This window comes from Oryctolagus cuniculus, chromosome X, assembly GCF_964237555.1.
Source record: "Oryctolagus cuniculus chromosome X, mOryCun1.1, whole genome shotgun sequence".
NCBI lineage: Eukaryota > Metazoa > Chordata > Mammalia > Lagomorpha > Leporidae > Oryctolagus > Oryctolagus cuniculus.
The window spans coordinates 39,147,911-39,173,112 of NC_091453.1; the positions used below are offsets into that span (position 1 = coordinate 39,147,911).

General features: G+C 42.5%; 1 long non-coding RNA gene across 1 annotated transcript; it reads right to left on the reverse strand.

Annotated features, from left to right (window-relative positions):
• Window positions 1-357: 357 nt before the first annotated feature.
• Window positions 358-23,793, reverse strand: LOC100350849 (uncharacterized). The gene is made up of 5 exons (XR_519505.4): window positions 23,519-23,793; window positions 23,260-23,360; window positions 16,042-16,195; window positions 15,905-15,950; window positions 358-1,098 (listed from the first exon to the last, which is right to left on the reverse strand). It is a non-coding gene; the product is annotated as an uncharacterized lncRNA (long non-coding RNA).
• Window positions 23,794-25,202: the final 1,409 nt, after the last annotated feature.

Sequence of the window (25,202 nt, forward strand, 5' to 3'; positions counted from 1 at the left end):
TTTTGCAGCTTGACTGCAGTAGTGGTTACACAGATCCACATGTAATAAAATGAAAAAAAAAAGACACGCATCCATTGTACCCATGTCAATTTCCTGGTTTTCTTATGCCTCATAGTCATGCAAGACAGAACTATCCTGGGGAAAAGCAGAATGAAGGGTGCACGTTTCATGTGTATGTATAATGATTTCACAGTAAAAAGTGAATGCTCACATGCAAGCGAGCACAGAATTGCAGTCCATCAAACCTAATGCTTCTTCTGGGCTCCAATTGAGAAGAGTGAAAGCATTTTGAAAACAGCAAGTCAGAAGCAGTACATAGATGCTTTACAGTTTATTGGCAGCAAGGTCAAGGGCAGAAAAGCCAAAACCCAAGGAAGGAATAGAACAGCTTGCACCACAGGAGCAGTGTTCTGGGGAATCCAAGAGAATCACTGCTACTGGTTGCCCTTGCCCAGATCAACTCCTCCCTGCATGCCCCAGGGTGAGGCTGAAATGACTAGAGGGGAGGACCCTACATTTCTGGAACTATGTTTCTGGAACTAGATTGAATGTCCAGCTGATGGGACTGTTTGTCATGAGGCTGGTGTTGTTACTCTTCCTGACCTTGTTCTCAAAAGGTAGCAGTGCTGACACTAGAGACCCTATCCTTTATGATCTTCCTTCACCTGAGGATGGAATTCTCAGTCATTCTGGCCATTCTTGCAGAAGCCTTCGAAATGTCCTTTTACTTTTCTGCAGCTTCTTTCTTTGGTTCTTCTCTCTTTCCTGTACCCTTTCTTGTAGAAGAGGGGGCTGAACAGTACCATTGCTGAGCGTCAAGTTACTGAGTTCTTGGATTAACTTATCCCAGGAGGAAGAACGAGAGGTTGCTTGCTTCCCCATTGAGATTCCAGAAGTGCTCCCCATATACCTCTGGCAATAGCGACACTCACATTTGAATCTCTCTTGATCTATATCACGTGAGGAAGAGGTTTTTGCTTTTCTGTCAACCCGATAAGGAGCCACTGACTTGACATATCTCTGTTTTGTGTGTTCCACTAGCCCTTTTTCCTTTGGAGGTGGCCTTGAACAACCCCACTGCCACTTTTCTTCCATCCTCTAAAGAGCAAAAAAGGCATATATTAGAAACACTAAAAGTCAATTCAAAACATGTCATGCTGTATACCATTCCCAGAACACCTAGCAATACAACTACAGACATAACCAGAAGAGCCCCCGATGATCTCAGCAACTGATTTCTACAATTCTGATTAATTGGTATGGGCATTTGTTTTGAAATATGCAAGTAATTTAGTCTGAAAATTTGGAATGTGGGTCTTGATTTAATTTCTGGTCTTATTGGCTTAAAAGAGGGAAAAAAGCCCAACGAGAAAGTCGTGGGGCACACATTTGGCTTGGTAGGCAAGTTCACACAGTTTTACTCTTCCAATCTTTTGCAACATTTGCTTCAAATTCATTCCTAAACATATTTACTGAGTGTCTGTCTCATGACTTCCCCTATGTCAGGAGATTCTATAGATAATATCCAGCATTAGTTTAGTGTCACCACTGGACCAGGTATGGAGAGGGAGGTATTTTATATCCGTCAGTCCTCCCTGACATGCTTTCAGAGTAGAGAGAGTTATTGTCATTTTGCAGGTGCAAAACTGAGCCTTACTAGCAGAATGACCTCAGTGACAGTTTCAGAGCCAAGACTGGAATTCATATGACTTCTGTATTACAATACCACCGGTGTCGATGACAATTGTGAATGCAGGCATGGAGGGGGCTGAGAATAAAAGGGCAGCCAGATTCAGGTCATGGAGAGCATCCCACGTGCTAGTAAGAGCAGCAACATACAAAGGAAATCACCAGCTTACTCAGCCTGGAACATTTCCCTATCCAGTCAACAGTTGCACTCTCTCTAGGGACACAATTGGATATGAGCTCAACTGATCCGTACAATATAAGTTATAGTTATATATATATATATTATATATAATATATAATATTATATATGTATTATATTATATAATATATAATATATAATATATATTATATATTATATATATATATTCCTTGTCTAGGAACCATAACTCTCTCTCTCTCTCTCTCTCTCTCTCTCTCTCTATATATATATATATATATATATAGACAAAGACACCCAAGATGGGTGTTGGGGTGTGAGGGAGACTCTTGGCAAGACCCACTCCCTCCTTGAACCTGCTTGCTATCTGTAGAGAAAGCACAGTAAAGCTCACCGTTCCCAGGCTGTGTGTTACACATCAGCAGAAGGCCTGTATCTAGAGTTTTAAGTAGCAATTTCCCTTCTAAACCTGATGCTAAATAAATAATTGGACAAGTGGAAATAAAGATGTTTTCCCTAGGATATGTGTGTTAGGAGGGTGTCATGGAGGTAAACTGGAAACACAGGCACAAATGAGGGTTTTGCTGAATGAAGTAGGCTTCACATTTACGGTAGAATGAGATACTTAAAGCTCTGAGCATGCTTTCAATATATCAGGTCACATTCAGAAACAGTGACCTGTGGCTCTGGTAGAAAAGGAGTTAAAATAGCACACTGTGTTATCTTTGACTCCCATGCTGTTCTCTCCTTCTCAGAATCCTTTTCTGCAATCCATCCCCCACCCCATCCACACATCTAGTCAAACCCCAGGACTCAACTCACATAACAATTCCTCTGGCCAGTTCTCCCAGATTCCTCTAAAGGGTTCCTTCATTTCGCCCAGGTTCCACTAAAGGCCATTCCCTTTATCACATGCAGGAGTTACCATTTGGTTTCCACTGCTTGTAGAATTATCTCACCTGCCACCCCCAACCGCACTAGATGAGCATCCCTTATGCATAACACAGTTTGCATGCCCTGGTACAGACTCCAGGCACACTCCTTCCTCATGTGCTTGCATTGGTTGTTCCAACTACTCCTCCAGACACCCCTGTGTCCTGATCCCTCACAGTATCTGCTCATGTGTCACCTTCTCAGAGAGACCAACCCTGACTTCTTAAAACTGCATATGCACCAAGCAGCACTGCCAAGCCCCCTTTCCCTTTCCCTCACTACCTTCCTAAAAGCACATATTGCCTTACACTGCACTGTTCAATTTGTAGATTTATCACAAGAAGTGTTATTGCTGTCTCTGCCACTGTTATATAAACTCAACATTGGCAGTCACTGTACTCAGCTGAGTGCCCTGGTGTATCCTCAGCTCCAAGGACACTGCCTGGCACATAGATGGCCCTAATAAATGTTCATATATGGAAAGGATGAAGTGCCTGGCACAAAGAAGCTGTTCAGTGAGTTACAGTCCTTTTATTACTTCTTTCCTGGTTGAGGAGGTAGCTGTTTCCTGCAAAATTTTTCTGTCCCTGTGTGTGTCAGTGTGGATATAGATGTAATTTATGCTGCCAAGACATAATATGCAGGTCTGGATAATCATTTATGGTTCTTTTGTCTATCCATGAATGTAATTGTTTAAAACACAAAATAAACAACTTACACAAAATGGCAAACAAAACAAGAACAGTTTGGAAGAAGACATAAGTGACAGGTCAACCCTGAGCAGATTTAAAACCATACCACAAAAACTACTAGACGTAAGTGAAGTGTTACTGGCTGAAAATTGCCATATTACATTTAGTCAGTATGGCTGTTGACCTGGGAAGGGCAAAAGATTAGGCTGGAGGAACTCTTTGAACAACCTATTAAGCAAACTTAAGGGGAAATTTGATCAACTTGAGAAAAGAAAATGGTAAAAGTGCTGGGAGCACTCTCCAGTAGATACTGATCAGTGAGGAGAACTCAAGTATATTTAGAGGATGGTAGCTGTGGTACCTGGAGTGAGGAGGGTAACATCACCCACCATGGGGAAATCCCCCAGACTCCACTCACGTCACATAAATGCCTCCTACCTTTGTTGCAATGACCCCTTCACTTCACTAGAGGTGCCAGTCCACACAGTGGCTCAACCTGAACAGGTTAGATGATACCCCTATCCTATGAACTAAGGGCCTCAGAAGGGGGAAATGAGATTGGTGGAGAGAAGGGGGCATGGTAGTACCACATGTGAGGGGCTGCTGCTAGTGCAGTCTGTTCCTTCCTAGTCTAACCATAGATGCAAATCAGGTGTCTGAAGCAAGGGATATGTCATTTTCACAATCAATGCAATCACAACCAAAATGTTAATTGCTTTCATTTAAAAATGGTTGCAATGTTCTTGTCTCAAAGCACTCAAGAAAGAATAGCTGGCCAAGTCTGCCATTTCCTGTCCTTTTCTTTTTAAGAAAAAGAAAACAATTTCCAAGGGCACATAGTCTGCATGTGCTATTGAATTTGATATAACATCAGTGATGCTTGCTCTTAAATATCAGTGTGATTACATTAAGGAATACCTAGAAACCTGGAATAGTGTCATTTTCGTTGTGACTGTGGGTGTATTACCAAGCAAGATTAGCTATGAGTCCCATAAGTTGGAAGACTTAGCCTCCATGCAGGCAGACTGGGGGTCTGGAGAAAAAAATCACAGAAGGCCAACTGCTCTCTCATTCTGAAAGCTGGGATGTGCTTGATTCCTGCCTTGGACATCAGTAGTTGCCCTTTGGACTCCAGGAAATTGGACAGCTGCCATCTTGCTGGTAGTTGGGCTTTCCACCTCTAATTGAGTTACACCTTCAGCTCCCCTGCTTCTGAGGCTTTCAGACTTCGACTGAGCCATCCTGCTGTCATCCCTGGGTCTCCAGCTCACATACAACCTGTTGTGGAATTTCTCCATTGTCAAAGTCAGGTGAGCCAATTTACTTACTATTATCCCCCTTCATATATCTACATACATATCCCATTGATGCTGTCTCTCAACACAGCCCTGACTGATGCAACAGTGACTAACAGATGCTCAGGAATCTAGGGTCAGGAAGAGAAAGTGAAAGAAAATTCACTGGTCTCAAAGTAGAAGTGCTACTTTGTCATTTAAGGTTCCCTAGCATCAAAGGGAAGGGAAAGATACTAGAACAATGAACACAAAGGACCAGTGCTGGCTAAAGCAGTCTGTGCCTTCCTTTGTCACTGCATCCCAGAGAATCAGGCTAAGAATTGATTGAGCTCTTATTAGCAATGTCTTAAGAGCCACTATAGAGACACCCCGGGGCCAGTTCTCACAGCTCTGTGACTACAAATGGAACTAAATGGAGACATAATCTAGCACAGCTGAGGAAGGAGATGCTATGCCCAAGACACTGCTGAATGCAAACTTGGGCCACACAGCAACCAACGAAAGAAGACCCTCTGAAGTACTGACTAGAAAGTCAGTGAGGCATGCACTGAGGAATGGTGGAAGACATCAGCAGAGAAAGATAAGGATGAGATCCATCATCCAGTAGACAAGGTGCACACTCTTTCTACCCACACCATAGGCTCACCAATTACCAACCAAAACTCAAACTGTCTCCTCCCCTAACATGTCCCTTTGCCTTCTGTATAACCTCAATCCTAGACTGATCATTCGACTTTTCCCCCTCGTTTGACAGCTGGAACTTGAGTCTCAAATTCAAGTGCTCACTCATTCCTTTAGGAAAGATAATTTTCTGCTCCCAAAAGCATATTTTGCACCCTACGAAACAGGAGCTGCATTGAATTCCCACACTCTCAAATGTCTACCAAAATGGAAGTTGGTATACCTAGGAAGGCGTGGTTTTCTTTGAAAATTTTTGATTCTTCTCATCTCTTTCTATGTTCCAGTGCCCTGAGAAGTAAAGCTAAGCAAGATCATTCACAATCTTTTTTTAAAAATCTGAACAGCCGGGGCCGGTGCTGTGGTAGCAGGTTAATGCCCTGGCCTGAAGCGCTGGCATCCGATATGGGCACCGGTTCTAGTCCCGGCTGCTCCTCTTCCAATCCAGATCTCTGCTGCGGCCTGGGTAAACAGTAGAAGATGGCCCAAGTCCTTGAGCCCCTGCACCCGTGTGGGAGACCTGGAAGAAGCTCCTGGCTCCTAGTTTCAGATTGGCACAGCTCCAGCCATGGTGGCCATTTGGGGAGGGAACCATCGGATGGAAGACCCCCCCCCCCCGTCTCTCCTCTCTCTGTGTAACTCTGACTTTCAAGTAAAATAAATAAATCTTAAAAAATATGAACAGCCTTTTCAATATTGTTGTTTGGACAAGTGGATATCCACATGCAGAAGAATGAAATTAGACCCTCATCTATCACCATATTCATTCAGAATAGTCAGATATGGAGTCAACCCACTTCCAGATGAAGGGGAAATCATGTGGTATATACAGAGAGTGGAGTATTATTCAGTCATGAAGAATATAGAAATCCTGTCATTTGAGGCAAAATGGATGGAACTGGAGGACATTAGGTTAAGTGAAGCAAACCAGACACAGGACAACAAATACCACATGATCTCACTTGCATGTGGAGTATTAAAAAGTTGAAGTCAAAGAGAGAGAAGCAGAACAGTGGTTTCCAGGGCCTAGGAGTTGGGTGGATTGGGGAGATGTTCAAAGGATTCAAACTGTCAGTTAGAACAGATAATTTCAAGAGATCTATTATATAGCGTGATGATTATAATAACAGTATATTAATTGAAAATAGCTAACAGAATAAAATTAAGTGTTCTTCACCCACACACACATGCACACAAAATGATGAATATTCAGAATTATACCGGCAAGATGGCGGAATAGGAAGGGAGCACACTGATAGTTTGGGGAGAGATAGTTTAATAAAAGTGGAGATACTGCAGGTTCAAGGAAGAGTAGGGGAGGAAACAGCAGAAGAAACTCTTCCGGAACGCGTGACTCACAGCGGACCTGCGTGGAGAGCGTGGGAGCCCACAGTTCGGGACATCAGCGGCAGACTCAACACACCAGCGCTGGAACGCGAGGTGAGCCGAACCTCAATAGCCCGAGACACCGGCAGGCAAGTGGAAAGAGGAGACTAGAGGGAACGACCCCCGGGGGGGGGGAGTTCACAAGGCTAACTGGAAGAGAGAGAGAGAGAGAGAGAGAAAAAAAAAAGGGTGACTAGTACGGACACGGGTTTCTCTCTCTCCGCTCACCTCTCAAGGGCGAGCAAGACAAAGAGCAGGCGCCATCTTGGACATACGTCATAAGCAGAGCGACCTCAGGTCTGCACTGGCCCTGAGCCTAGCAGAAAAACCTGACTCTGGGCGGGGCGAATTAACAGGAGATTAGGAGCTAGTAAATTTGTGGTGCTACTGAACTGAGACTGTGAAAAAAGAGACGGTGGGGGAGAGAACTCACGGAATTCACGTGAGCACTCTCCAGAGACGCTACAATTCCGTAACTTTGGCAACCCAATGGGAGGCTGAAGGAGAATTTGAGACCACTCTGAGGGCCGAACAGATTCCCTGTGGGGATCTTGGGAAAGAGCTTCCGATCTCTGGCTCCTGTGGGTATATCATTTGCCTGCTAACTACCTCCAACTTTGTTCAGCTGTGCGGAATTACTTCTCTTTTGAATCAAAAAAAAAAAAAGAGAGAGAGAGAGAGATTTATCACGCCTAACCTGGGAGTGCCACCTTTGGCACACCAAACAGAGCTCTCAGGCCACACCCATCTCAAGCCCTAAGGCTCCATCAAAAACAGATAGTCCACTTAATCTAGAGTCATAGTATAACAAGAAAAAGCACCACAGTGAAGAAACCAAATATCTCCAATATGCCAAATAACAAACGCAAAAACCGAGGTAATAAAAACAAGGAAGTCACCATGACGCCCTCAAATGAAAAAGACACCCCAATTCAAGATTATGAAGATGATGACATAGAAGAAATGCAAGAAGCAGATCTCAAAAAAATTGATAAGAACATTAAGAAGTTCTCAAAAACAAATTCTGGAACTACACAAATCCTTAATGGACAAGATAGAAAATCTCTCTCGTGAAAATGAAATATTAAGGAGGAATCAAAATGAAACGAAACAACTAGTACAACAGGAAACTGTGATAGTGACTGAAGTGAAGAATTCAATAGATCAAATGAAAAACACAATAGAGAGCCTTACAAACAGAATGGGTGAAGCAGAAGAGAGAATATCGGACTTAGAAGACAGAGAACAGGAAAGGATACAGTCAGACCAAAGAAAAGAAGAGAAAATTAGAAATCTGAAACATATTGTCGGGAATCTTCAGGATACTATTAAAAAACCCAACATTCGGGTTCTAGGAGTTCCTGAAGGCATGGAGAGGGAGAAAGGATTAGAAGGCCTTTTTAGTGAGATATTAGCAGAAAATTTCCCAGGTTTGGAGAAGGACAGAGAAATCCTAGTACAGGAAGCCCACAGAACCCCTAATAAACACGACCAAAAGAGATCCTCACCACGACACGTTGTAATTAAACTCTCCACAGTGAAACATAAAGAAAAGATCCTAAAATGTGCAAGAGAGAAACGTCAGATTACTCTCAGAGGATCTCCAATCAGACTCACAGCTGACTTCTCATCAGAAACTCTACAAGCTAGGAGGGAATGGCGAGATATAGCCCAGGTACTAAGAGAGAACATCTGCCAGCCCAGAATATTATATCCTGCAAAGCTATCATTTGTGAATGAAGGTGAAATAAAGACTTTTCATTGCAAAAAGAAATTGAAAGAATTTGTTGCCACTCGTCCAGCCCTGCAAAAGATGCTTAAAGAAGTGTTACACACAGAAACACAGAAACACGGTCATCAATATGAAAGAAGGTAAAGGAAGGAAACCAAGGAAGGAAACCTCACAGCAAAAGATCACAGGGAATTCAAAGCATATATTAGAACTTATCTTTGGCAAATGGCAGGGCAAAGTTACCACTTATCATTAGTCACTTTGAACGTGAATGGCCTGAACTGTCCAGTTAAAAGACACAGATTGGCTGATTGGGTTAAGGAACAAAACCCATCTATATGCTGCTTACAAGAAACACATCTTTCCAACAAAGATCCATACAGACTGAAAGTGAAAGGCTGGAAAAAGATATACCATGCCAACAGAAATGAAAAAAGAGCGGGCGTAGCCATCTTAATATCGGACAACATAAACTTTACCACAAAAACTGTTAAGAGAGACAAAGAGGGACACTATATCATGATTAAGGGATCAATTCAACAGGAAGATATAACAATTATCAATGTATATGCACCTAACTACAGGGCACCAGTTTATCTAAAAGATTTATTAACGGACTTAAAGGGAGACTTAGACCCCAATACAGTAGTACTGGGGGACTTCAATACTCCACTCTCAGAAATAGACAGATCATCCGGTCAGAAGATCAACAAGGATACAGTAGATTTAAACGACACTATAGCCCAAATGGATCTAACAGATATATACAGAACTTTCAATCCTACAGCTAAAGATTTTACATTCTTCTCAGCAGTACATGGAAGCTTCTCTAGGATTGACCACATACTAGGCCATAAAGCAAGTCTCAGCAAATTCAAAAGAATTAGAATCATACCATGCAGCTTCTCAGACCATAAAGGAATGAAGTTGGAAATTAGCAACTCAGGAATCCCTAGAGCATACGCAAACACATGGAGATTGAACAACATGCTCCTGAATGAACAATGGGTCATAGAAGACATCAAAAGAGAAATCAAAAACTTTCTGGAAGTAAATGAGGATAACAGCACAACATACCAAAACTTATGGGACACAGCAAAAGCAGTGTTAAGAGGAAAGTTTATATCAATAGGTGCCTACATCAAGAAATTGGAAAGACACCAAATAGATGAGCTTTCAATTCACCTCAAGGATCTAGAAAACCTACAGCAAATCAGACCCAAATCTAGTAGGAGAAGAGAAATAATTAAAATCAGAGAAGAAATCAACAGGATTGAATCAAGAAAAACATTACAAAAAATCAGCCAAACGAAGAGCTGGTTTTTTGAAAAAATAAACAAAATTGACACCCCATTGGCCCAACTAACTAAAAAAAGAAGAGAAAAGACCCAAATCAATAAAATCAGAGATGAAAAAGGAAATGTAACAACAGACACCACAGAAATAAAAAGAATCATCAGAAATTACTACAAGGACTTGTATGCCAGCAAACAGGGAAACCTATCAGAAATGGATAGATTCCTGGACACATGCAACCTGCCTAAATTGAACCAGGAAGACATCGAAAACCTAAACAGACCCATAACTGAGACAGAAATTGAAACAGTAATAAAGGCCCTCCCAACAAAGAAAAGCCCAGGACCAGATGGATTCACTGCTGAATTCTACCAGACGTTTAAAGAAGAACTAACTCCAATTCTTCTCAAACTATTCAGAACAATCGAAGAAGAGGGAGTCCTCCCAAATTCTTTCTATGAAGCCAGCATCACCTTAATTCCTAAGCCAGAGAAAGATGCAGCACTGAAAGAGAATTACAGACCAATATCCCTGATGAACATAGATGCAAAAATCCTCAATAAAATTCTCGCCAATAGAATGCAACAACACATCAGAAAGATCATCCACCCAGACCAAGTGGGATTTATCCCTGGTATGCAGGGATGGTTTAATGTGCGCAAGACAATCAATGTGATACACCACATTAACAGACTGCAGAAGAAAAACCATATGATTATCTCAATAGATGCCGAGAAAGCATTTGATAAAATACAACACCCGTTCATGATGAAAACTCTAAGCAAACTGGGTTTGGAAGGAACATTCCTCAATACAATCAAAGCAATCTATGAAAAACCCACAGCCAACATCCTATTGAATGGGGAAAAGTTGGAAGCATTTCCACTGAGATCTGGAACCAGACAGGGATGTCCACTCTCACCACTGCTATTCAATATAGTTCTGGAGGTTCTAGCCAGAGCTATTAGGCAAGAAAAAGAAATTAAAGGGATACAAATTGGGAAGGAAGAACTCAAACTATCCCTCTTTGCAGATGACATGATTCTTTATTTAGGGGACCCAAAGAACTCTACTAAGAGACTATTGGAACTCATAGAAGAGTTTGGCAAAGTAGCAGGGTATAAAATCAATGCAGAAAAATCAACAGCCTTTGTATACACAGACAATGCCATGGCTGAGGAAGAACTTCTAAGATCAATCCCATTCACAATAGCTACAAAAACAATCAAATACCTTGGAATAAACTTAACCAAAGACGTTAAAGATCTCTACGATGAAAATTACAAAACCTTAAAGAAAGAAATAGAAGAGGATACCAAGAAATGGAAAAATCTGACATGCTCATGGATTGGAAGAATCAATATCATCAAAATGTCCATTCTCCCAAAAGCAATTTACAGATTCAATGCAATACCAATCAAGATACCGAAGACCTTCTTCTCAGATCTGGAAAAAATGGTGCTGAAATTTATATGGAGGCACAAGAGACCTCGAATAGCTAAAGCAATCTTGTACAACACAAACAAAGCCGGAGGCATCACAATACCAGATTTCAGGACATACTACAGGGCAGTTGTAATTAAAACAGCATGGTACTGGTACAGAAACAGATGGATAGACCAATGGAACAGAATTGAAACACCAGAAATCAACCCAAACATTTACAGCCAACTTATATTTGATCAAGGATCTAAAACTAATTCCTGGAGCAAGGACAGTCTATTCAATAAATGGTGCTGGGAAAATTGGATTTCCACGTGCAGAATCATGAAGCAAGACCCCTACCTTACACCTTACACAAAAATCCACTCAACATGGATTAAAGACCTAAATCTACGACCTGACACCATCAAGTTACTAGAGAACATTGGAGAAAACCTTCAAGATATTGGCACAGGCAAAGAGTTTCTGGAAAAGACCCGGGAGGCACAGGCAGTCAAAGCCAAAATCAACTATTGGGATTGCATCAAATTGAGAAGTTTCTGTACTGCAAAAGAAACAGTCAGGAGAGTGAAGAGACAACCGACAGAATGGGAAAAAATATTTGCAAACTATGCAACAGATAAAGGGTTAATAACCAGACTCTACAAAGAGATCAAGAAACTCCACAAAAACAAAACCAACCACCTACTTAAGAGATGGGCCAAGGACCTCAATAGACATTTTTCAAAAGAGGAAATCCAAATGGCCAACAGGCACATGAAAAAATGTTCAAGGTCATTAGCAATCAGGGAAATGCAAATCAAAACCACAATGAGGTTTCACCTCACCCCGGTTAGAATGGCTCACATGCAGAAATCTACCAACAACAGATGCTGGCGAGGATGTGGGGAAAAAGGGACACTAACCCACTGTTGGTGGGAATGCAAGCTGGTGAAGCCACTATGGAAGTCAGTCTGGAGATTCCTCAGAAACCTGAAGATAACCCTACCGTTCGACCCAGCCATCCCACTCCTTGGAATTTACCCAAAGGAATTTAAATTGGCAAATAAAAAAGAGGTCTGCACCCTAATGTTTATTGCAGCTCAATTCACAATAGCTAAGACCTGGAACCAACCTAAATGCCCACCAACGATAGACTGGATAAAGAAATTATGGGATATGTACTCTTTAGAATACTATACAGCAGTAAGAAACAATGAAATCCAGTCATTTGCAACAAAATGGAGGAATCTGGAACACATCATGCTGAGTGAAATAAGCCAGTCCCAAAGGGACAAATACCATATGTTCTCCCTGATCGGTGACGACTGACTGAACACCAAGAGGGAAACCTGTTGGAGTGAGGTGGACACTATGGGAAACGGTGACTTGATCAGCATAGCCCTGACTGTTAATGAACAACTTAATACATTATCCCTCTTAGTAGTTTTTTTATCTGTTCTACTTAATATGACTGGTTTAGATCTGTAATTGATGCACAGTTATTCTTAAGTGTTGAAAATTAACTGAAATGTGATCCCTGTTGAACATGGTGGTGGGAATGGGAGAGGGAAGAGATGTATAATTTGGGACATGCTCAGGCTGACTTGCCCCAAGTGGTGGAGTTGGAAGCATACCAGGGGATTCCAATTCAATCCCATCGAGGTGGCACGTACCAATGCCATCTCACTGTTCCAGGTGATCAGTTTCAGTTCACAGTTGGTCATGGTGAAGGGACTGGGAGTCAAAGGGAGCACATAGACAAGTCTAGTACCTGCTAAAGCTAACTGATGGAGTAAATAAAGGGGAGAGTGATCCAACATGGGAAGTGAGATACTCAGCAGACTCATAGAATGGCAGATGTCCTAAATAGCACTCTGGCCTCAGAATCAGCCCTAAAGGCATTCAGAGCTGGCTGAAAAGCTCATGAGAGTATTTCAAGCATGGAAAGCCAAGACACTCTGGCAAAAGATCTCTGCGAGTGAGATCCCAGTGGAAAGAACAGGTCATCAAAGAAGGAGGTACCTTTCTCTGAAGAGAGGAGAGAACCTCCACTTTGACTATGACCTTGTCTAAACAAGATAAGAGTCGGAGAACTCAGAGGGCTTCCATAGCCTTGGAAACTCATGACTGGAGCATAGGGAGATTACTGATGTCATAGACAGGAGTGTCAATTGGTAAAGTCAACAACAGGAGTCACTGTGCACTTACTCCTCATGTAGGATCTCTGTCCTTAATGTGCTGTGCATTGAGATTTAATGCTATAACGAGTACTCAAACAATATATTTCACTTTGTGTTTCTATGGGGGTGCAAACTGTTGAAATCCTTACTTAATGCATACTAAACTGATCCTCTGTTAAAAAAAAAAAAAGAAATTATCAATTCCCAACTTGACTCTCACTGGGATTAAACATGACAATAGGTCTGATCTGATTTCATCATCATTTAAAAAAAATCATCTATTATTTTTCACTTTATGTTTCTGTGTGGGAGCAAACTGTTGAAATCCATACTTAATGTATACTAAGCTGATCTTCTGTATATTAAGATAATCGAAAATGAATCTTGATGTGAATGGAAGGGGAGAGGGAGTGGGAAAGGGGAGGGTTGTGGGTGGGAGGGACGGTATGGGGGGGAAGCCATTGTAATCCATAAGTCGTACTTTGGAAAATTATATGCATTAAATAAAAGTTTAAAAAAATGATGAATATTCAAGGTAATGCATGTGTTAATTAGTTTCACGGAGGCATGCCACAATGTATTCATATTTCAAAATGTCATGTTGTATATGATAAATCCATACAATATTTACTTGTCCAAAAAATACATGAATATCAGCAAGGAAAACCAAATTAACATTCCATCAAAGTAACACACTTTTACTCAGTCATACGGCTTTCTGTTTCTTCTGTAGTGGTACTTGACATGTGAATGGAAATCAGACATTGATAAAATGAAGAGTTTCTAATTGATAACATGAAGAGTATAAGGTCTACCACTGGGATATACCAGAAAACTGTCCCCCAAAGATAAATCAGTTCTCTGTTTAGAAACACTGAAGCTTGTTGGCTTATTAAAAAAAAAACTGTCTAGATAGATCCTTACTAATGCAGAAAACAGATGATATTAGTATTGGGTATAATCAAGAACCTCAATAAGATTGTTCCCTTTCTCTCTCTCTCTCTCTCTCTCTCTCTCTCTCTCTCACACACACACACACACACACGTGCATGCACACACACATGTGCACACACACATGCACACACACACATCCAAACACTACAGACACAAAAAATAATCAAAGATGCTAGAATGATATCAACATGGAAACATACATTCAAACAATACTTTCAGTATTTGGGCCAAGAGTGAGGGTGATGAGGGAATGTGGGGAGAATGATGTCAAGGAAAATTATTTCTATGCCACGATTGCCTTAAAAATCACTGTAGGAGCAGTGCCAGATCTAGTAGTTTGATGTATTTTGAGCACTTTGTGCATTCTCTGGCCTGCTGGCATGTGACTCATAGGGAATCTATTAAGGATTTCTTAATTCTTGTGTGTGTTTGTGTGTGTTCTGCCCCTGAATAGAATATTTGTGACCAAAATAAGAGGTTGCATTGGGGGCCAGCACTGTGGCACAGCGGGTTAAGGCCCTGGCCCGAAGCACCGGCATCCCATATGGACGCTGGTTCTAGTCCCAGATGCTCCTCTTCCAGTCCAGCTCTCTGCTATGTCCTGGGAAGGCAGTGGAAGATGGCCCAAGTCCTTGGGCCCCTGCACCCACATGGGAGACCTGGAAGAGGCTCCTGGCTCCTGACTTCAGATTGGCTCAGTTCCAGCCGTTGCGGCCATCTGGGAAGTGAACCAGTGGAAAGAATACCTCTCTCTCTGTCTCTATCTCTCTCTGTAACTCTGTATTTAAAATAAATAAAATAAATTTAAAAAAAGAGGTTACATTATTTTTTGGTTCTGGCTTTGCCCCCAACAAATATCTGGAGGAAGAGATACAAAGGGGTTGTACTCACCAAATAAGAGTGAAACAGGTTAACTGGATCACTTTGGGCAGCTTCTAGAACCATGTAATTGAACCATACAGAGTTGCCTAATGCTCGGAAAGCATGCGACCAAGAGCCTCAGTCTTAGCTCCTCCAAACTTGCATGTATCTGGAGACCTCTCTGAAAAGTGTCCTTAAGGATGGGCTCACCCCTCTTGTGTTGTGTTGAGGATTTTGTAAGTAACATGAATGTTACTGCTCATGGGTATAATCCTGATTTACAGGGCAGTCTCAGCATTTGACGTTCATCCCTAGAGTGGCAGTGGGAAAAAGCCATCAGGAGTGCTCACACATTCTGGGTTTGTATGCCAGCAACCCCATTCACAAGACGTGTGCCTTGGGACAAGTGGCATGTCCTGTATGGGCCCCCAAATCTTCTTTGTCATTTAAGTGTATACTGCACCTACCTTATAGACCTCTTGTAGGTGGCTGCAACAGGCATAGCAGGTGTGATACTGTGCAGAGTATCTGATACATGTGGCCAAAGTTGGCATTCTCAGATTTCAGAAATTCATCACAATCAATAACATCTCCCCATGCAAACACACAACCTGACTCCACTGTACCTGTTCAGAGTACAAACACCGCTGCCTCCACCTGTCACTTCCCCTCCTGAGAAAAGGAAAGCATGATTCAGGGTTATTTCAATTTCTGAACCTTTTGTTCAGAACCTCAGAAAGCAGCCTAGTGCACAGGAACTTACTTGTTTAGATGCACCTTCGGGGTACACAAGGAGTCAGTGGCTTTCACTGCAATACAGCTCTGGGTGTGCCACCCAAAGCAGCTATTTCAGCGTATTACTTATTTTCTCAATGGGAAACCGCCGGGGTGTCTGGTCGAGTCCTGTTCAGAGGGCTCTATAGGGAAATAGATTTAAATCCCTTAGATTTAACCATGAAAAACAAGACACACATCTTAACTCTAATACCATTCTGAAGTAGCACAGGGGTGCTGGTGTCATGACAGTTCTGAATATGTTGGCTGGAGTGGACCCTGAAGAACAAAGGATGGAGCATGGAACACATATGCACTGACATAGTGCTGGAAGGTGCTCTGTCCTGCAGGCACCACCCTCTGCTTCCAACTGCTTCCTAGGGTGGGGAGCAGGAGTCTGCACTGCCTGGAGGTGCCCAATGCTCTTCCCATGTCAGTTTCCCTGACTCTGGCCTGACTGTGGCCCCATTCAGGTCTAGAATCCCCCTCTGCTACTCAGTGCTTGCACAGCTCTCCTATGCTGCGCCTTTTTAATGTTTGCTTTTTAGTGCCTCTCAGCCACTTCAACTCCTGATAGGATGTCCCATTACCTGTCAGGCAGAAGATCTTATTCCTCGCTTCTCAGTATAATCATGTACCAAAGTTGGATTTGTATTCTAACATGTTCTGAAACTAGGACCTGGAGTCAAAAGCCTTGGCACAGGGCCCATTGGGTTACTGTATCCAGGCAGAACAGAGACAGGAAATTCCTGAAAACCTTTGCTCAAGAGTATACATTGCACTTACCTACCTCGGGTACCACTGTTGATCTTCAGGGGCAGGGTACATTTGGCACACAGGATGGTAAGAGTTCTAGAGAGCACCATACATCTCATAACATATGCACCTATAGGCAATGAGTAGGGGCTCAGTGGAACAGATGAGGTGTGGCGACCAAGAAGCAGGATGGTGGCAAGCTGAACAGGCTTGCTATGGATGTAGAAAAAGGACCTGGGACTTCTCAAGTTCCCAGATCAGTGGTTCATGTTGTTCAGTCTTTTCACACATGCCTAAATGGCATCTATGCCTCCCGTCTTTAAAGTAGGGTGGCCCACAAAGAAAGGTTGAATTCTTCTAGTAGATAATGACTGAGGGCCCATTCTGCTCCATCCTCATTCCGTGGTATACTGGGTGGCTTCAGGGAATTACTGAGTGAGGACCCAACCTGGGTTGTCTAAAACACATCATGATGGCGAAACTGCGCATGTTACCTAGGTGTGATATGGTGCTGGACAGTATATGGGTGAAAGACATGAAAACATCCTGTGAATTAACAGAAACCTAAGCCAATTTCTCTGCTGTACTCGCTCATGTACAGAGAATTATTTTCAAAACACAGACTGACAGGGGTGCAACTGCTATGTGGCATTGTGCAGGCAGCATGGGCACCACCACCTATGGGAGGCCACGGTCTGGGCACCTGCTGAACACCAGGCTGCCAGATTGAGGCTTCAGCAGACTTTGTCCACCTGAGGTTTCCTGCAGGACAATCGACCCCAAAGGGTTCATAGTTGGGGCTCAGGCCACCATATCAAAAAGAACAAGACAAGCCCTGAGACCAGGGCAGCTCTGGTGGTTGGATATGCTTCTCCTGGGGTGACATGAGATCTGATGTCCTTACCTCACCTGTGGATGAGGTAACAGAGGATCAGAGAGCCTCAGCAGCAAACTCAAGTGGTAGGACACACTTTAAACCTAGGTCTGTTCAAATGTAAAGTCTTTCACAGCTTAATGTCCCATTCCTCCCCCTGAGGATATGGTCAGTCATTTCATTCACATTTGACACCCATCCATTCTCTTTTTTTCCCACTTTACTCCATTATGTTCATCAAGCTTTCTCCAAATGAATAGTGCCTTTTGGACTTTCCTCAGCATAGAGTGCATCTTTGCCTTGACAAAATCTCTTGGGTTGGCCAGAAGCTGAACGCTAAGCTATATGTCAAACACAATTGAAAATCTCTATGGACACGGGGACTGGTGCTGTGACATAGAAGGTGAAGCCACCACCTGTGATGTTGGCATCCCATATGGGCACCAGTTCGTGTTCCAGCTGCTCCACTTCCAATCTAGCTCCCTGCTAATTGCCTGGTAAAAGCAACTGAAGATGGCCCAACTGTTTGGGTTCCTGTAACCCACCTGGTAGACCTTAACAAAGCTCCTGGCTCCTGGCTTCCACTTGGCCCAGTACTAACTATTTTGGCCCTCTGGGAAGTGAACCAGTGGATGGAAGATATTCATTCTCTCTCTCTTTCTCTTTCTCTGTGTGTGTGTGTGTGTTTGTGTGTGTATGTCAGTCTTTCCCTCTCTCTATGTAACTCTGACCTTCAAAATAAATAAATAAATAAATAAATCTTTAAAAATTCCTCTATGGGGGGCCGGCACAGTGGGTTAAAGCCCTGGCTGAAGCGCCGGCATCCCATATGGGTGCCAGTTCCAGTTCCGGCTGCTCCACTTCTGATCGAGCTTTCTGCTGTGGCCTGGGAAAGTAGTGGAGGATGACCCAAGTCCTTTGGCCCCTGCACCCACATGGGAAGCCCGGGGATAGGTCCTGGCTTCTGGCTTCAGATTGGCGAAGCTCTGGCCATTGTGGCCAACTGGGGAGTGAACCAGCAGATGGAAGACCTCTCCCCCTCTCTCACTCTGTTACTCTCCTCTCTGTGTAAATCTGACTTTTAAATAAATAAGTAAATCTTTAAAAAAAACCTCCTCTATGGAAATGTGTCATCCAACGCTATTCTCAACATCCCACAACATTTCCCTTGAACAAGTGCCAAGAGCCACCATGCAAAACATTATGCCTCTGGAAAGCCAAGACACTCTGGCAAAAAGATCTCTGTGAGTGAGATCCCAGTGGAAAGAACAGGTCTTCAAAGAGGGAGGTGCCTTTCTCTGAAGGGAGGAGAGAACCTCCACTTTGACTATGACCGTGTCCAAACAAGATAAGAGTCGGAGAACTCAAGGGGCTTCCATAGCCTTGGAAACTCATAACTGGTGCATAGGGAGATTACTGATGCCATAAACAGGAGTGTCAATTTGTAAAGTCAACAACAGGAGTCACTGTGCACTTACTCCTCATGTAGGATCTCTGTCCTTAACGTGCTGTACACTGAGGCTTAATGCTATAACGAGTACTCAAACAGTATATTTCACTTTGTGTTTCTATGGGGGTGCAAACGACTGAAATCTTTACTTAATGTACACTAAACTGATCTTCTGTAAAAAAAAAAAAAAGAAAGAAATTATCAATTCCCAACTTGACTCTCACTGGGATTAAACATGACAATAGGTCTGATCTGATTTCATCATCATTTAAAAAAAAATCATCTATTATTTTTCACTTTATGTTTCTGTGTGGGAGCAAACTGTTGAAATCCATACTTAATGTATACTAAGCTGATCTTCTGTATATTAAGATAATCGAAAATGAATCTTGATGTGAATGGAAGGGGAGAGGGAGTGGGAAAGGGGAGGGTTGTGGGTGGGAGGGACGGTATGGGGGGGGAAGCCATTGTAACACATGAGTCGTACTTTGGAAATTTATATTCATTAAATAAAAGATAAAAAAAAAACATTATGCCTCTTTGTTCTCAATATTGCTGCATACCAGTCATTTGGCATGGTTACAAACATGGGTCAACACAGGATGGTCATCCTTTTTAAGTTTCTGCATTTCCATCCCCATTAATTCCCATTGATGGACGCACACAAAGTTGTGAACTCCTGAGTGTTTTTACACAACAACCATGTGACCCGATTTCTTTTATTTTTTTTTAACTTTTATTTAGTAAATATAATTTCCAAAGTACAGTTTATGGATTACAATGTCTCCCCCCCCCACAACTTCCCTCCCACCCGCATCCCTCCCATCTCCTCTCCTTCTCCCATTCCATTCACATCAAGATTCATTTTCAATTCTCTTTATATACAGAAGATCAATTTAGTATATATTAAGTAAAGATTTCATCAGTTTGCACCCACACAGAACATAAAGTGCTGCAAAATACTGTTTCAGTACTAGGTATAGCATTACTTCACATTGGACAACACATTAAGGACAGAGATCTCACATGAGGAGTAAGTACACAGTGACTCCTGTTGTTGACTTAACAATTTGACACTCTTGTTTATGGCATCAGAAATCTCCCTAGGCTCTAGTCATGAGTTGCAAAGGCTATGGAAGCCTCTTGAGTTCGCTGACTTCGATCTTATTTAGACAAGGTCATAGTCAAAGTGGAAGTTCTCTCCTTCCTTCAGAGAAAGGTACCTTCTTTTTTGATGGCCTTTTCTTTCTGCTGGGATCTCACTCGCAGAGATCTTTCATTTAGGTCCTCTTTTTTTTTTTTGCCAGAGTGTCTTGGCTTTCCATGCCTAAAATACTCTCATGGGCTCTTCAGCCAGATCCGAATGCCTTAAGGGCTGATTCTGAGGCCAGAGTGCTGTTTAGGACATCTGCCATTCTATGGGTCTGCTGTGTATCCCACTTCCCATGTTGGATCATTCTCTCCCTTTTTTTATTCTAACAGTTAGTATTAGCAGACACTAGTCTTGTTTGTGTGATCCCTTTGACTCTTAGACCTATCAGTGTGATCAACTGTGAACTGAAATTGATCACTTGGACTAGTGAGATGGCATTGGTACATGCAATCTTGATGGGATTGTATTGGAATCCCCTGGCACATTTCTAACTCCACCATTTGGGACAAGTCCGATTGAGCATGTCCCAAATTGTACATCTCCTCCCTCTCTTATTCCCACTCTTATATTTAACAGGGATCACTTTACAGTTAAATTTACACACCTAAGAATAATTGTGTGTTAATTACAGGTTAATTACAGAGTTCAACCAGTAATATTAAGTAGAACAAAAAAATACTAAAAGGGATAAAGTATTAAATTGTACATCAACAGTCAGGACAAAGACTATTCAATAAATGGTGCTGTGAAAATTGGATTTCCACGTGCAGAAGCATGAAGCAAGACCCCTACCTTTCACCTTACACAAAAATCCACTCAACATGGATTAAAGATTTAAATCTATGACCCGACACCATCAAATTATTAGAGAACATTGGGGAAACCCTTCAAGATGTAGGTACCGGAAAAGACTTCTTGGAAAGGACCCTGGAGGCACAGGCAGTCAAAGCCAAAATTAACAGTTGGGATTGCATCAAATTGAGAAGTTTCTGTACTGCAAAAGAAACAGTCAGGAGAGTGAAGAGGCAACTGACAGAATGGAAAAAAATATTTGCAAATTATGCAGCAGATAAAGGGTTAATAACCAGACTCTACAAAGATATCAAGAAACTCCACAACATTAAAAAAAAAACCCACTTAAGAGATGGGCCAAGGACCTCAATAGACATTTTTCAAAAGAGGAAATCCAAATGGCCAACAGACACATGAAAAAATTTTCAGGATCACTAGCCATCAGGGAAATGCAAATCAAAACCACAATGAGGTTTCACCTCACCCTGGTTAGAATGGTTCACATGCAGAAATCTACCAACAATAGATGCTGGTGTGGATGTGGGGAAAAAGGGACACTAACCCACTGTTGGTGGGAATGCAAACTGGTAAAGCCACTATGGTAGTCAGTCTGGAGAAAGTCCTCAGAAACCTGAATATAACCCTACCATACAACCCAGCCATCCCACTCCTTGGAATTTACACATGGGAAATTAAATTGGCAAACAAAAAAGCTATCTACACCTTAATGTTTATTGCAGCTCAATTCACAATAGCTAAGACCTGGAATCAACCCAAATGCCCATCAACAGAAGACTGGATAAAGAAATTATGGGACATGTACTCTATAGAATACTATATAGCAGTAAAAAAAACAACAACAATGAAATCTAGTCATTTGCAAGAAAATGGAGGAATCTGGAAAACATCATGCTGAGTGAAATAAGCCAGTCCCAAAGGGACAAATATCATTTGTTCTCCCTGATTGGTGACAACTAAGCAATTACAAAAAAGGAAACCTGTTGAAGTGAAAGGGACACTATGAGAAACAGTGACCCGATTTCTAATAACAGTGCATCCTGGGGCCTTCTTTCTGCCCCACACTGGCAAATGGTTAGCCAAGGAGTCCTTCCTTCCCTAGTATTCTTTACAAACTTGGCTAAGCCAGTATAGGAAACCGGAAACACCTTAACAAACGTGCCTAATGATCCTCACATGTTCCTGGAGGAGATTCTCAGATTCCTCCAATAGGGGAAATGTCAGTTTCTATACTGAGTCAATTTTCCATCAATGCCACAATAAATTACCACAAATCGCTTGGCCTCAAACAACAGAAATTCATTGATTCATGGTTACCGTACATCAGATATCTGGTTGGGGTTAACGGGGACCCCACTGAGGGCCTAACAAAGCCTTAATCTGGATGGCAGGGACGCTGTGTTCTTCCCTGGAGGCTGGGATGGGCCTGGGGATGGACTTGCTTGGTACCTCATTTAGAATGTCAATGGTATTCTGTTCTTTACAGCCTTATCAGTGAGGTCCCCGCTGCATGATGTCTGGCAACTTAGGACAGGATTGCTCCTGGAGGCTACCAATGTTCTTTCTCCTGCCGTCCCTGTGGCTTCCTTCAGCCCTAATGCTCTGGGTTTCTATCTCTCACTGAGAATCTGCCTTTGGCTTCCTTTTCCATTTCATCTCTGTAGGATTCTTCTGCCTCCCTCCTCTGCTTCTATGGGCTCACCTGATTACACTAAGTCCATTCAGATAATCCAGGGGAATGATCCCCCTCCCGGGCCCGTCTCAAGGTCACCAGCATGATTGCTGCAAAGTCCCTTTACAGCACTACCTACCCGTGTGTTGGCTGGAGTAACCAGGAAACATGAATCCTTAGACTGCTGACCACCCATTGTACACACTTAAATGGTTACTATCTTTCCTGAGCCATAATGCCCAACTGGCTCCCAAGTGCTATAGGAAATCTTGAGTTCTTGATTTTCTAACTACAAAGAGGTAAAATTCCTCACATTCTGAGTTCTAAATGACAGCTGGGACAGTGGAGGCAGAATACTCAGGGAATACAATTGTCCATTTAGAACCCCAATGCTGTATCCCACCCCACCCTGCCACTCCCCACCCCTGCCTGGGCTACCAGTGAAGATGACACTGGGGCACCACATAAGAGAAACAGTAACTGGTACCTGACCTGGTGTTAGGAGGGCACCTTCTTTCTGTCTTGATCACTTCCACAGTATCCTGATGCCAATAGTGCCTTGGTTCAGTCGACCACAAAATGAAGTACTGCCCCTGAAGAAGACAAGCGCTAGACTTCCTGGAGCACAAGTTCTCCTGAGGTCTAGAGGAGCTGCCCCCTCCCGCATCCATCCCTCTGAGAGTGGTATGTGGATGTGGCAAGTGACTCTGGGGAAAAGGCAAGACTCTCGGATGAGAGGAGCTTTCCTTACCAGTATGGGCCAAGTCAGATAAACAGCGTCCTAAATTCACACCTTCCCGCTCTGGTGTGACTGAGGGGAAGGTCCAGGGCCTTGATGGTGATCAGCTTCTCGGCTGGTGCAGCAGGCCAGCTGGATTTCCTCTTGCCTTTCATGTGAAATGGAGCCCTACTCCCTGACTGTGTCCCCTGAGACCAATCCACCCCCCATCCCCTACCCCCCAGTGGATAGTATGGCAGCACCAGAGGGGCCCTCCCCAGGATCTGGTGTTTTGCTGGGACTGGTGGCTTTTGATGGTACAGGAAGGTTTTCCAGGGCACTGGAGGTGACATAACAGTGAAGCAACAGAGAAATAGGTCATAATTGACACTCTTCTGGTGGTGGGGGTGGGTGTGGCAGGACAGGAGGTGGGTCAGGCAGTAGGAGGTTATGGGTACAAGGATAGAAAAGGGTAGGGCATCTCCCTATACGTGGTTGAGGATGCTGTTTGTCAAAGAACAGCACTGGTGCCCATTTACCAACATCAGTTCAAATAGGAATTCTTTTTTTAATTGAAAACTTTTATTTAATAAACATGAATTTCAAAAGTACAACTTTTGGATTATAGCTGTTCTTCCCCCCATAACCATCCTCCCACCCACAAACCATCCCATCTCCTACTCCCTCTCCCATACCATTCTTCATTAAGATTCATTTTCAATTATCTTTATATACAGATCAACTCTATACTGAGTAAAGATTTCAACAGTTTGCACCCACACAGACACACGAAGTATAAAGTACTGTTTGAATACTAATTTTACCGTTAATTCTCATAGTACAACAGATTAAGGACAGAGGTCCTACATGGGGAGCAAGTGCACAGTGACTCCTGTTGTTGATTTAACAATTGACATTCTGATTTATGACGTTGGTAATCACCCAAGGCTCTTGTCATGAGCTGCCAAGGCTACAGAAGCCTCTTGAGTTCACAAACTCGACCTTCTTTAGACAAGGCCATAATCAAAGTGCCTCTTAACACTGCTTTTGCTGTTTCCCGTACGTTTTGATATGCTGTGTTGTTATCTTTATTTGCTTCCAAAAGTTTTTGATTTCTCTTCTGGTTTCTTCTATGATCCACTGTTTATTCAGAAGCATGTTGTTCAGTCTCCATGTGTTTGTATACGCTCTAGAGATTCCTGAGTTGCTAATTTCCAGCTTCATTCCATTGTGGTCTGAGAAGATGCATGGTATTTCAATTCTTTAGAATTTGCTGAGATTTGCTTTATGGCCTAGTATATGGTCAATCCTAGAGAAAGTTCCATGCACTGCTGAGAAGAATGTGTATTCTGCAACTGTATGATTAAAAGTTCTGTAGATATCTGTTAGGTCCATTTGGTCTATATTGTCAATTAAATCTGCTGTTTTCTTGCTGGTTTTCTGTCCAGTTGATCTGTCTATTTCTGAGAGTGGAGTATTGAAGTCCCCCAATACTATTGTATTGGAGTCTAAGTCTCCCTTTAATTCCCTTAACATTTCTTTTAAATAGTCCAATGTCCTGTAATTGGCTGCATAGACATTTATAATAGTTACATCTTCATGTTGAGTTGATCCTTTAATCATTATATAGTGCCCCTCTTTGTCTCTCTTAATCGTTTTTGTGTTCAAGTCTATTGTGTCTGATATTAACATGGCTACCCCAGCTCTTTTTTGGTTT